The sequence below is a fragment of the Gossypium arboreum genome, chromosome 12 (assembly GCF_025698485.1).
Source record: "Gossypium arboreum isolate Shixiya-1 chromosome 12, ASM2569848v2, whole genome shotgun sequence".
Taxonomy (NCBI): Eukaryota; Viridiplantae; Streptophyta; class Magnoliopsida; order Malvales; family Malvaceae; genus Gossypium; species Gossypium arboreum.
In genome coordinates, this window is record NC_069081.1 from 52,806,182 (window position 1) to 52,820,379 (window position 14,198).

Genomic DNA, 14,198 nt, shown 5'->3' on the forward strand with positions numbered 1-14,198 from the left:
TGATTATATGCATGTATTAATGTTTCATGAAGAAATTCTAAGTATAAGATGTCCAATTGGAAATTGGGAACTAAATTGAATAAATTGCAAAACTTGGATTCTAGAAGCAATTTGTATGAAATTGCTATAGATTATGAATTAGAAGGTCTTGGAGATCAATTTTCCCAAGTTTTAAATTTTTGGACAAAAATGGGCTTGTATGGATGAAATTTTAAAAAAAGGGCATGAGGACATTTTGGTCATTAGGCATTTTAATGAAATAAAAAGGGAAAAGTAAAGCAAAAATATGCTCATCTTCTTCCCATAGCTGCCGAAAGTTGGAGGATATCATAGCCGGGGTTTCTTCAATTTTCAATCTCAATAGTAAGTACTCCCAAGCCTCGTTTTTCATGTTCGTTGTATTTTTGAAATCCTGGTAGTTTGCTCTCTCCATTTCTACCCATATTTCATGCTAGGGTTCATGTTCAAAAATTTACCCATGCATGATTTATTGGTATTTTGATGTATTATGGAAGAATATGAAAGATAAATGTGTGTTAAACATATTTTCCAAGTTGGTTTTCATGAGAAACCCTTATAGGGACTATTTTACAAAAGATGTAAATGTGTGGTAGAAATGAGGAAAATAATGAAAAATGTGGGTTGCCATAAGAGAGAAAAATGTTCGGTTAGGCTTTGGTAAGATAGAAATTACATGTGTTTCATTATACGAGCCTAGGGACTAAATCGTAAAGATGTGAAAGGTTAGGGGCAAAACGATCATTTGGACCGGGGTAGGTATTAAACTTGAAATATATAATGTGGGGTAATAATGAATTAATTTTACTGTTATAGGCCCCGAGGAACAAATTTTGGAGGTCAATCGTGGTAAACGCAAGGTTTTGAAATAACTGAAACACAACTCCGAAAAGAGTGCCAGGTAAGTTCGGATAACTCAAAGTAAACCCTTGATATGCATAATTGTATGAATTATGAATGCTTGATGATTGTATTTGTTATTGCTATGAAATATCATAGAAATGCATAATGATGAAAACATGTGAAAAATATCTCGATTGAGGTTGACAAAGGGAATTCGATGGATAAACCCTCATTGAAAAGGTAAACTGAGATCCTGCATGTGTTGCAGTAAGGATTTAGCCCGACCGGGTAATCTGAGATCTCAGGTATGAAAAGGAATCTAGCCCATACGGGTGTTCCTTGAATGATCAAGCCTCCCGAAGAATATGTGTGCATGATGGATTCAGCCTGGACGGGTAATTCAATTAGGGTCTGAATTTAGCCTGGATTGGTAATTCAGATCCGAGCTCATTAACGGTGTTTGTTGCTATAAGGGATTTAGCCGGGACTGGTAAACCCGACATCACCTTAGGAGTTCATATAATGGGGGATTTATCTTTGACTGGTAATCCTACCATATGATGTGAGGTTCATAGGAGTGCATAGATGGAATAATCATTCTTATGAATTGACAGATATTGGGTATTCCATAGAGATTTCCTAGAAACTCAACGAGATTAACATGGGATATATATATACATATATGAATGAAATGTTGAATGATGAGCTCATCTAGTTAAATTACATAATACATGATTATATAACTAACTCATTGATTGAGTGCATGTGATAGGAAATCATTTCATAATGGATGATTTCATGAAATAAGTATGGATGTTTGCTAACTACTCGGTAAGTTTACTTTCCGGTTATTCGAGCTTACTAAGCATGAAAATGCTTACCCCTATCTTTTTCCCTGTCTCACAGAGCTCAAGAACTCATAAGGATTGGAAGACAATTGGGGAGTGAACATACTATCAACTAAACAAGCTTTTGTATAAAGACTCAGTTTATTTTGTTCAATGGCATTTATAGTATTTTTCAGTATTTTTTTTATATGTGTCATTTGATTTGCCCAGTAAAGGCATGTAAAAATATGTTTATCTCTTTGTATATGGCCATGAAAATTGGCTTAATTTAAGTAGCCTATGACCGACGATTTTATACATGGTTTTAATTACAAATGATGGGTTGCTATCAATTGGCAATGAATCACATGAATGAGCCAATTTCAGATGGATTAAAGTAATATGGAAACCCATGACACTAAATAGGAAATAACCATTTATGTATGAAACCAATGATATGAGGTTTCCATACAAATATTTTCATTAAGATTATTTACAAGTATATAATCATGCTTCTTCTCAAACTTGGTAACCATTAGGCACAAGTAGTATAAAGGGGTGACTAAAGGCTTGGAAAATAGCCTAATAAAGTCCACATGGTTGGATACACGGGCGTGTGTCTAGGCTGTGTGTGACACACGGTTCCCTCTCATGGGCGTGTGCTATGGCCGTGTGTCCCCTGCACTTAAAACTTTAGCTCAAAGTTGTACACGGGTAGGCCACACGGGCGTGCGCCATGGCCGTGTTAAAATGTTAGTTTCGTCTACGGGCAGGTAGCACAGGCGTGTTCCATGGCTGTGTTGATAAGTCAGTGTTGCCCACAGTTGAAGGGCATGGGCGGGCCCCAAGATACATGGGCGTGTGAGTCCACACGATCCACCTACAAGGGCGTATGCCCCTTTTAGTTAAGGAAATTTTTCTGGGAACACAAGGCTAATCGAACGTGCCCGTATTTGTCCCGCATTGCCTTCCGATATGTTATAGGTCTCGAAGGCCTATACAAGCGATGAGATGCTCATGATTGAAAAGTTTTAAATTCAAATGAAATTTCTTGAATCGAGTTAGTATACTGAAAGTGTAAAGTTCCGGTGATGCCTTGAGCCCTGTCCCGATGTTGGATACAGGTTAGGGGTGTTATACGCACTGCCATACCACACACCCACTGGAGTGGCCCGTGTGTCACACACGACCTAGACACACGCCTGTATGCCCAACTGTGTGGACCCTAATAGGCTATTTTGCAAGCCTTTGGTATACTTCATGATTATCAAATGCAAAGCAAAACATGATTATATTCTTATAAATGTTCTTAGCAAAACTTATTGCATAGAAACCTCATATCATTGGTTTCACACAGACCAGGTTGTTTCCCATCTTGTATTTATGGGTTTCCATGTCACTTTAACACATTAAAGATTGCCTCCACCTTGTGACTCATTGCCAATTGGAAACAAACCATCATATATGAATATAAACATGCATGGAAATTTTGTAGGTCATAGCCTACTTCAAAATAAGCCAATTCCTATGGCCATATACAAAAAAAAAAAAGAAAAAAGAAAGAAAGATACACACATCTTTACATGCCTTTATTTGGCAAATCAATTGACTCATATAACAAAATACTCAAGAGTCCTATACATGCCATTGAAGAAAATAGAAATGTCTTTATACCAAAGCTGGTCTACTTGATAGTGTGCTGACTCTCCAACTATACTCCAATCCTTACAAGTCCTTAAGCTCTGTAAAACAGGGGAAAGAAGAGGGGTAAGCATTTACATGCTTAGTAAGCTCGAATAACCAGAAAGTAAACTTACTAAGTAATTAGCATACATCCATAATAGATAATGAAACCAACAAGTATGAAATGGTTCCCTACCTTATGCACTCAATCAATGAGTTAGTCACATAACAAAGCACCATGTAATTTATCCTAGATGAACTCATCATCCATTGTTTCATTGATATACATCCTTTCATGTTAATCCCGTTGAGTTTGTAGGAAATCTTGATGGAATATCCATTAACCATCAATTCATAAGGATAACCATTTCAATTGTGCACTCCCGTGAACCTCACATTTTATGGCGAGATTACCAGTCCAGGCTAAATCCCCTTATAACAACAAACACTTTTATTGAGCTCGGATCTGAATTACCAGTCCAGGCTAAATCCATAATGCACATGTATTCTTCGGAAGGCTCGATCATGCTAAGGAACACCCGTCTGGGCTAGATCCTTTTTATAATTTAGATCAACGGATTACTCGTCCGAGCTAAATCCTTTCTGCAACACATACAGGATCTCAATTTGCTTATAAATCATGGTTTATCCATCAAATTCCCTTTTTAAACCTCAACTGAGACAATTTCAACATATCATTATCAAAGATGCATTTCATGAAATTTTTATGTCATCGATAAATGCAAACATCATTCATTCACAAATCATATAATTAGGCATATTAGGAGTTTACTTTAAGTTATCCGAACTTACCTGGTATTCGTTTCGGTGTCGTGTTTCGGTTATTCCGAAACCTTTCGTTTTCCTCGATCGACCTCCAAAATTTGTTTCTCGGGGTCTATAACAACAGAATTAAATCATTAATACTCTACATTATACTTTTCAAGTCTAAATTCCGCCCCCAGTCTAAATTACCATTGTGCCTTTAACCTTTCACATTTTTACGATTTAGTCACTAAGCTCGTATAATGAAACACATGAAATTTCTATTTTACCCAAGCCTAGTCGAACACTTTTTTCCTCTTATGGAAGCCAACATTTTCCATTATTTTCACATTTCTACCACACATTTAACAACTTTTGCAAAATGGTCCCTTTAGGGGTTTTTCATGAAAATCACCTAGGAAAAGATGTTTAACACACATCCAACTTTCATATTCCTCCATAAACCATCAAAATACAAGTAAATCATGCATGGGTAAATTTTTAAACATAAACCCTATCATGAAATATGGGTAGAAATGGAGAGAGCAAGCTATAGGGATCTCAAAAATGCAAAGAACATTAAAAACGGGGATTGGGAGTACTTACGAATGAGTTTGAAAAGCTTGAAAACCCTAGTTATAGAGGGCTTGAGAATTTCAGCTGGTACAAGGATGGCTGATTTTTGGTTCATTTTTCCCATTTTGTTTCATTAAAATGCCAAATGACCAAAATGCCCTTAAGTCATTTCTTTAAAATTTCATCCATGCAAACCCATTTTTGTCCGAAAACTTAGAAATTGGGAAAATTGCTCTCCAAGGCCTTCTAATTTATAATCTAAAGCAATTTCATACAAATTGATCCTAAAATCCAAGTTTTACAATTTATTCAATTTAGTCCCTAATTTCCAATTGGACACCTTACTCAAAACATTTCTTCATGAAATTTTAACTCATGCATAGTCTCATGCTCTAAACCTCATAATTATCATAAAATAAATCTTTGATGTTAGATTTTTGGTCCTGAAACCATTATTCTGACTAGGCCCTATTTTAGGATGTTACATTTCTCCCCCCTTAGGGACTTTAGTCCTCGAAAGTCTTACCAGTAAATAGGTTCGGATATTGGCTTCTCATGGTTTCTTCAGGCTCCCATGTAGCCTCTTTTACACCATTTCGATGCCATAAAACTTTTACTAAAGCCATATCTTTATTCCTCAGCTGTTTAATCTCACGGGCCAAAATCTTAACCGATTCCTCTTCATAGGTCATGTCCGGTCAAATTTCAATCTCTGCTGGCGAAATCACATGTGAGGGGTCTGGTCAATATCGCCATAACATAGATACATGGAACATATTGTGAATCGTTTCCAGTTCGGGTGGTAATGCCAAAAGATAGGCTAATGGTCGAACTCTTTCGGTGATCTTGTACGGTACGATAAATCGCAGACTCAGCTTGCGTTGCCAACCAAATCTCAAAACTTTCTTTCATGGAGATACTATCAAGAATACTTTACCTCCAACTTCGAACTCGATTTTCTTTCTTTTCAGGTCAGCATACAACTTTTTCCTATCCAATGCCACCTTTAAAAAATCTCATATCACTTTAACCTTCTCCTCAGTTTCCTTAATCAGATCAACTCCATTAATCTGACTTTCCTTGAGTTCTATCTAGTACAATGGAGCTCGGCACTTCCTACCATATAAGGCTTCATAAGGTTCCATCATCCACGATCCTTTCTGTGGCCTCCATCCAATATTCAGCCACGTTAGGGGCAACTCTAGCAATACCCTTGAATATATTTTCCCCATTAGAGCTAAGTTGTTTTGTAACCGACCCACAGGCTATCGTGCTAGTACTAGGCCTAGCGACTCTTTCCCAAATCCTCAATGTTGCTTGGGACAGTGCGTCGTCTCCAGTTGCTCGATTTTGAGACCCTGTCTTAGGCAAAGGTAAAGCTGGTGCTTCTCTAACCTCTTCATTAGGCTGGTGTCCAGAAGACGAAGACCCAGCCCGAGCACCTTCACGGCCTTTGCTACGACCTCCACCACGAATACCTTTAGTGTCCATTACCCAATCGCACTTTTATCTGTATTAACAATTTTATGCCAATCAATTTATTATTCCAGTGTCTATTTCAAATATTTTATGAACAATATTATTATTTTAGAGTTTTGTTTTCGCAATTCGCAGTCTTACTACGGCTCGCAGTTTACTCTGACTAGAGAGTTCAATGCAGTTTTAAAGTAATCTCAATAACAATAGTATAAAAAATCAGAAGACTTACTGCAACACCCCTCACCCTTATCAGACGTCGGGATAGGGTTCATGGCGTTACCGGGGTTTCACATTCACAAACATATTAAATCAAGTCACCGAATTTCACTCAAATTTAAAACTTGTCAAACATGTACGTCTTGTGCCTTAATCAGGTCTTCGAGGCCTAAAACATACCTAGGGGCAGTTCGGGACAAAATCAGGGACATTCGATAAACTATGGCTTCCACGCCAGTGTGGGTGGGGATGTGTTATCACACACGCTCGTGTGGCTTGGGACAAGCCCATGCCCTCAACCCGTGCGCAAGACTGACTTTAACCTTATCATACAGTTAGGGGTGCACGACTAAGACACACGGCCATGTGCCCTGCCCGTGTACAACATTGGCTTAAACTTTTAGGTGCAGGGGACGCACGGCCATACCACAAACCCATTAGAGTGGCCCGTGTGTCACACACGGCCTAGACACACGTCCGTATGCCCAACTGTGTGGACCCTAATAGGCTATTTTCCAAACCTTTGGTCACCCTTTTCAACACTTATACTTAATGATTATCAAATGCAAAGCAAAACATGATTATATTCTTATAAATGTTCTTGGCAAAACTTATTGCATAGAAACCTCATATCATTGGTTTCACACAGGCCAGGTTATTTCCCATCTTGTATTTAAAGGTTTCCATGTCACTTTAACACATTAAAGATTGGCTCGTTCTTGTGACTCATTGCCAATTGGAAACAAACCATCATATATGAATATAAACATGGATGGAAATTTTGTAGGTCATAGCCTACTTCAAAATAAGACAATTCCAATTTTCATATACAAAAAAAAAGAAAAAGAAAAGGAAAAATAGATACATCTTTACATGCCTTTATTTGGAAAATCAATTGACACATATAACAAAATACTCAAGAGTCCTATATGTAATATCCTGAATTAGGGCTTAATCGGAATAGTGGTTTTGTGACCACAAATTCGAGATAGAAATAATTATTTTATAATTATTTTTATGATTATGATATGATTGCATGATTGTGTGAAAATTTCGTGATGAAATTCTATGCCTAAAGTGCTTAAATTGAAAGTAGGGACTAAATTGAATAAGTTGCAAAATTTGCATTCTAGAAGTTTTTAGTATGAAATTGCATTGAAATATTAATTAGGAGGTCTTAAATAGCAATTTGACCAATTTTAAGTTCATGGAAAAAATTAGGACATGGAAGGAATTTTTGAAAGTTTAGTAAGGAGGGGCATTTTGGTCATTTGGATATTAAATGAAATAAAATGGGAAAAAAAACACAAAATTGGTCATCATCCTCCTTAGTTGCTGCCGAATTCTCCCTCTCTCCATAGCGAGGGTTTCTTCAACTTTCAAGCTCCATAGTAAGTGATTCCAAGCCCCGTTTTTAATGTTCTTTACGTTTTTGGAATCCTGGAAGCTCAATTAAGCTTATGCTAGCAATAATTCAACCTAGGGTTTATATTTGGAAAAATACCCATAGGTGAAATTTGTGTATTTTGATGTTTTATGATAGAATATGGGGTTTTAAATTATGTTAGACAACTTGTGCTACTCGGTTTTGAGTGAAAACGAGGAAAAGGGCTTAATCGGCAAAAATACCTAGTAGTCACAAGTATATGTTAGAGTGAGAATTTGATGTTGCCATAGAAAGGAAAAGTGATCAGCATGTTATAAAACATAAGAATAAGGAATAAAGTTTAATTCCCGAGCCTAGGGACAAAAGTGTAATTATGCAAAAGTTTAGGGCAAAAGTGTAATTTTGAAGGTTCAGATTAAATGCTGTTTTGATGAATGTATGTATTAAATAAGATTAATTTGGTATTATAGATCAAGAGAAACGATATTCAAGTCACGATCGAGGAAAAGAAAAGATTGTGGACTAAATTGCAAAATCTTTATATTTTGGTACCGAGGTAAGTTCATGTGTAAATAATGTAGCATAATTGTTATTTTTAAGTTATTGATGTTAATTATATGATATGCTGAATTTTAATCGTGAAATATTATGCTTTATGGTTAATGTTGAGTAATATGTAAATTATGTTTACTACTTGATAAATATGAATTGCTACCGAGTATCGGTTCCGATATTCCATGGAAGACGACAAATGTGGGATCGAGGGAAAAAGCCCGTTTGAACCTTAGGAATAGATTAGGATACAAGTGACATGTCACTAGGATGGTTGAGCATCTGAACTCGTTGAGTTGAGTCCGAGTTCACTTATGGATGCAAATGTCCGAACTCGTTGAGATGAGTCCGAGTTCGTGAGATGTAACTAGGGATCCGAACTCGTTGAGTTGAGTCCGAGTTCATTTATGGATGCGAACGCCCGAGCTCGTTGAGTTGAGTCCGAGTTCACTTAGGGGCAGGTGACATGATTTCTTGATTACATATGTGGCACTTATGTGCAAATTATCCATGTATCCGAGTTATATTCCGATTGTTCAACGGGTGAAATTTCTAGTTTAATGGAAGAGCACTTAAGATATAAGTGACGTTTTGGGTAAGTGTTGTGAAATGGACACTTTGGACAGGTATGTTCTTAACCCTCGGGTTGGAAAAAGATACAACAACGATAAGATCGTAAGATGATGAATGATATTTAGAAATGTGATAAATGTTTTGGTGATACCATGTTATGGTTGTTTGGTATGATTGTATTGTTATGTTACTTTTTATTTGCATATGAACTTACTAAGCATTTATGCTTACTCCTTCCTTTTCATTCACTGTAGTTTTGAACAAGCCGGCTCAGGAATCGGGACAGGTCGAAAGTTCGATCACACTATCCAAAGGACTTTTATCTTGGTCAATGGCTTGTACAACTACTTAAGTATGGCATGTATAGCAATATACCTATTTTGTGTAAATAATTTTATGATATGGCCATGTTTGGTTGAGAAAATGTTTGATATTGATAAGTCATGGTGCTGGCTAATTTAGATCATGTTTGATATCATGGAAGTTTAATAGGTTATCTAGTTCATAAAAATTCATGGAAAGATGAAACTTGCCTTAAAATGTAATATTGCTGCAGCAATGACATGAATTTGAAAATCACTAAAAATAGTATAAGTGGAACTAAATGATGAGTAAGTTATAAAATTGAATATTAATGAGTCTATTTTCATGTAGATTGAACAAAACAGGCATATAGATTATATTTTATGAGATATTTAAACTTTTGTGAAACGGGGCCAGAGTGATTTTTAGATCCCCTGTTCTGAATTTAAAAATTCCTAATAAAATTTAAAAAAATAATTAGAAGTTTTTATTTATATTTACAGATTCCTTATTTAGTCTAGTTTTAATAGAAACAAACCTCATAGTCATTGAAATTCTGTATAGAGAGATATTTGATTCGTAATACACAGAGGTCAGAGCAGTCAAACCCTGAAACAGGGGAGACTTTAATTAATAAACTGTACTAATTGGCCCAACCAAAAATTCTAGAAATAAATTAGTAAATAGATATATAAGTCTAGATTTAGGGAAAACTTACGGATCTTGATTTTGAGTTTCGTAACTTGAGATATGATTTTTCTTGTAACTGTGACGCGAGTAGCTAGAAAGCTGTGAATGTAGAAACAAATGATTTGAAGTTCTTAATTTGATAAATTATGTTCGGTAACCCCTCAAGCTCGACTCCAGAGATGGTCTCGGGCATGGGGGCGTTACATTTAGTGGTATCAGAGTAGGTTTAGTTGGTTCTCGGACTACGTGTTGTATGTATGGATTTTTGCTATACATACCATATGTATGAATTGTGATAGTGTGACGATTTCTGACCTTTTTAAATGATTTTTATATAGTAAATGGATCCCGATCCAGCTGTGGCAAATGAAGTAGAGAGTAATGCGCCAGCCCGGCTGAAAGGGCAGCACGACTGAAAACCCACCTCTTCATTGTTGGTCAGGAGGAGGAGAAAGGGATCGGAAGCCTTTCTCCAAATGATGAGTGCATGGTACATCGAGCTCGCTCAGACGAACCCAAATGTATAACCTCCCCACCTTCCCCAATTCCTCAACCTATGCCTCCGATGCCTCAAGGAGTGGATATGATAAAATTTTACGAACCCCGCTGATAGAATTAAGTAAACAAGGGGTGAAGAATTTAGAGCAAATATTTATGATGATGCAGAAAGCAGAGTTCGCTTGAAAATTCTATCCGGTATTTGATGAATTATCTTGTACACCAAGAATGTTTAAAATGTGCTACATCTTTGTTGAGAGATTCAGCCTATAATTGGTGGAAGACTTTGATTTGGTGGTACCGAAGAGAGGGTAACACGGGAATTCTTTCAAGAAGAGTTTGGAAGAAATATATTAGTGAAAGATTTATTGATCAGAAATGTAAAGAGTTTCTTGAGCTGAAGCAAGGTAATATGATAGTCTCAGAATATGAAAGAGAGTTTGTTCGATTGAGTAAGTATGCCAGGGAATATGGTCCTACAGAAGCCAAGATGTGCCGACGATTTGAAGACGAGCTCAACGAAGACATTAAGGTATTTGTCGGGATCCTTGAACTGAAAGAAATGGTAGTACTGGTTGATCGAGCTTGCAAGGTTGAAGAACTACTTAAAGAGAAGAGAAAGGTAGAGGTTGAGACACGAAATTGGAAGAAAAGGCCAATGAGTAAGGCACCTTCACATCCACCTGGAAAGTCAAGAAATATGAATCCTCGTTCCCAAGTTTCAGCTGGGAAATCATATGGAAATTTTAAGAAGCAAAATGTGGGTCCTAAATCTCAGAATACTTCTGCAGCCAGTGTAGGGAACTCGAGATTTCTTAAACCCGAGTGCCAGTGGTGTGGTAGAAATCATTTTGGTTTGCGCAGAGCAAATGAATGTTTTCAATGTGGTTCTCCGGATCATTTTATTAGAGACTGCCTAGGGAGAGCTGAGAAAGAAAAATTTCAGAGTGTAAAAGCTAGTGGTGCAGACTCGAGGGGAAGGTATCCGAGAAAAGCTGGAAGTGAAACAAGTAGTAAGAATGTAGCCAGAGATGCAGCAGTTAGATCTGAAGGAAGAGCTCCGGCTAGAACTTATGCTATTAAAGCGTGTGAATATGGTTCCTCACCCGATGTGATTACCGATACATTTTCTCTTTATGATATTAATGTTATTGCTTTGATTGATCCTGGTTCTACTCATTCATATGTATGCATGAAACTGGTGTCTAGTATGAATATACCTGTTGAGAACACAGAATTTATGATTAGAGTGTCGAACCCGTTAGGCAAATGCGTGATAGTTGATAAAGTAAGCAAGAAATGCCCTTTAATGATTCGGGGTCATTACTTTTCGATCGACTTGATGTTGTTGCCGTTTGATGAATTTGATGTTATTTTGGGTATGGATTGGTTGACATTGCATGATGCTATAGTAAATTGCAAAGAAAAGGTTATAGAATTAAAGTGGTGAAACTCTGCGGGTTGAATCAGATAAATTAGAGGCATTGTCTAATGTGATTTCTTCAATGTCGGCTCAGAGATATTTGAGAAAGGGTTATGAAGCTTATTTGGCGTATGTAATTAATACAAAAGAAGTTGAAAAGAAAGTTGAATTAGTGCCGATTGTGTGTGAATTTGCGGATGTATTTCCAGAAGAATTGCCGAGTTTGCCTCCAGTCAGGGAAGTAGAATTTGGTATTGATTTGATATCGGGAACAGCTCTAATCTCGATTGCTCCATATAGAATGGCACCAACAGAGTTGAAAGAATTAAAGTCGCAGTTGCAAGAGTTGACTGATAAAGGCTTTGTGAGACCGAGTTTTTCACCTTGGGGTGCTCCCGTGTTATTTGTGAAAAAGAAGGATGGTTCTATGAGATTATGTGTTGATTATCTGCAGTTAAACAAGGTGACAATCAAAAACAAGTATCCATTGCCGAGAATTGATGATTTGTTTGATCAGCTAAAAGGAGCGACATGGTTTTCAAATATTGACTTGAGATCCGGGTATTATCACCGAGTAAAAGAGTCGATGTGCCTAAACCGCTTTTAGAACAAGGTACGGTCATTATGAATTTTTAGTTATGCCATTCGGGTTGACAAATGCTTCTGCTGTGTTTATGAATTTAATGAATCGCATATTTCTGCCATACTTAGACAGATTTGTTGTGGTGTTTATAGATGATATTTTAATTTATTCAAAAGATGAGACAGAGCATGCTGAGCATTTGAGGATAGTTTTGCAAACTTTGAGAGATAAGCAGCTGTATGCTAAGTTTAGTAAAAGTGAATTTTGGCTCCGGGAAGATGGATTTTTGGGTCATATTGTTTCAGGTGATGGTATACGGGTTGATCCTAGTAAGATTTCAGCCATTATTGATTGGAAACCACCAAAAAACGTAACTGAAGTTAGAAGTTTCTTGGGGCTAGCTAGGTATTATCGGCGGTTTGTAAATGGATTTTCTATAATTGCTGCTCCTATGACTAGACTACTCCGAAAGGATGTTAAATTTGAATGGACGGAAGAATGTCAACAGAGTTTCAAGAATTGAAAAGTTATTAATCGAAGCACCGGTGTTAGTACAACCCTAATCGTAAAGAATTTGTGGTGTATAGTGATGCTTCTCTAAATGGTTTGGGTGTGTACTCATGCAAGAAGGAAAAGTGGTGGCTTATGCTTCGAGGCAGTTAAAACCTCATGAGAGGAATTATCCTACTGATGATTTGGAATTGGCTACGATGGTATTTGCTTTGAAGATTTGGCGACATTATTTGTATGGTGAAAAGTGCCGAGTATATACCGATCACAAAAGTCTTAAATACTTGATGTCACAAAAAGACTTGAATTTAAGACAGCGTAGATGGTTGGAGTTATTGAAAGATTATGAGCTTGTTATTGATTATCATCCGGGAAAAGCGAATGTGGTTGCTGATGCTTTAAGCAGAAAGTTATTGTTTGCTTTGAGAGTTATAAACACTTAGTTGAAAATTTTAGATGACGGTTCGATTCTAACAGAGTTAAGAGCAAGACCGATGTTTTTACAAGAGATTTCTGAAGATCAGAAAAATGATCAAGATTTGCTAGCCAAAAGAAAATAGTGTGAAGCTGATACGGGATCAGATTTTAGAATCGGTTCTGATGGTTGTTTGATGTTTAAAAATCGGATTTAAAATCGAAAAATGATGAGTTGATTCAAAAGATTTTGCATGAAGCACATAATGGTTGTTTAGCGGTTCATCCAGCAAAGACGAAGATGTATAATGACTTGAAAAATGTATTGGTGGAGTGGAATGAAATGAGATATTTCCGAGTTTGTATCAAAGTGCTTAGTTTGTTAACAAGTGAAAGCTGAACACCAAGTACCTTCGGGATTACTCCAGCCTATTATGGTTCCTGAATGGAAATGGGATCGGATTGCTATGGATTTTATATCAGAGTTGCCGTTAACTCCAGGGAAGAAAAATGCCATCTGGGCAATAGTTGACATACTGACTAAATCGGCTCATTTTATTCCTAATGACGCATGATTATTCTCTTAATAAGTTGGCTGAATTGTATATCCGAGAGATTGTTAGACTTCATGGGATACCTTTGTCAATCATTTCAGATTGAGATCCAAGGTTTACCTCACGGTTTTGGCAAAGGTTGCAAGAAGCATTAGGTACAAAGTTAAATTTCAGCACTGCCTTTCATCTACAAACTGATGGACAATCAGAGAGTAATTCAGATTCTTGAAGACATGCTTAGATGTTGTGTATTGGAATTTCAAGGTAGTTGGGAAAAGTATTTACCGTTGGTAGAATTTGCTTA